Source organism: Charadrius vociferus, unplaced genomic scaffold, assembly GCF_000708025.1.
Source record: "Charadrius vociferus isolate BGI_N301 unplaced genomic scaffold, ASM70802v2 scaffold365, whole genome shotgun sequence".
Classification (NCBI taxonomy): Eukaryota; Metazoa; Chordata; class Aves; order Charadriiformes; family Charadriidae; genus Charadrius; species Charadrius vociferus.
The window spans coordinates 1,387,873-1,388,166 of record NW_009648559.1 but is presented as its reverse complement, the minus strand read 5'-3'; the positions used below and the strand labels follow the sequence as shown (position 1 = coordinate 1,388,166).

At 48.0% G+C, this 294-nt stretch overlaps 1 protein-coding gene across 1 annotated transcript in view; it reads left to right on the top strand.

Moving 5' to 3' along the window:
• The window catches only part of MEX3B (mex-3 RNA binding family member B), an 11,885-nt gene that overhangs the window by 1,965 nt on the left and 9,626 nt on the right, over positions 1–294 (top strand). The window lies entirely within an intron of this gene.

The following is a 294-nucleotide window of genomic DNA, read 5'->3' as shown; positions in this document are numbered from 1 at the left end:
GGGGGTGGGGTGGAAATCAGGAAAATATTAAAAATCGCTTCTTTCCTCCGGCTGCAAAAGTTGGATTTCCAAGAGGAAACGGGAAGAAAATGGGAGCCTCGGTGCTTCCCCTCCCTCCCCCCCAAGTTAGAAATCGTGGATTAATTTTAAGGAAGAGAAATGGAGTGGGGAAGTGGAACAATGGGATTGGAATAAAGCATCCGCAGTGGGGAATGTGGCTCATTCGGTACAGCCGCTGCTCCTCACCTTCTCAAGAACTGATTTTATTTTTCCGAAAGGAAAGTGCTGAGCAGG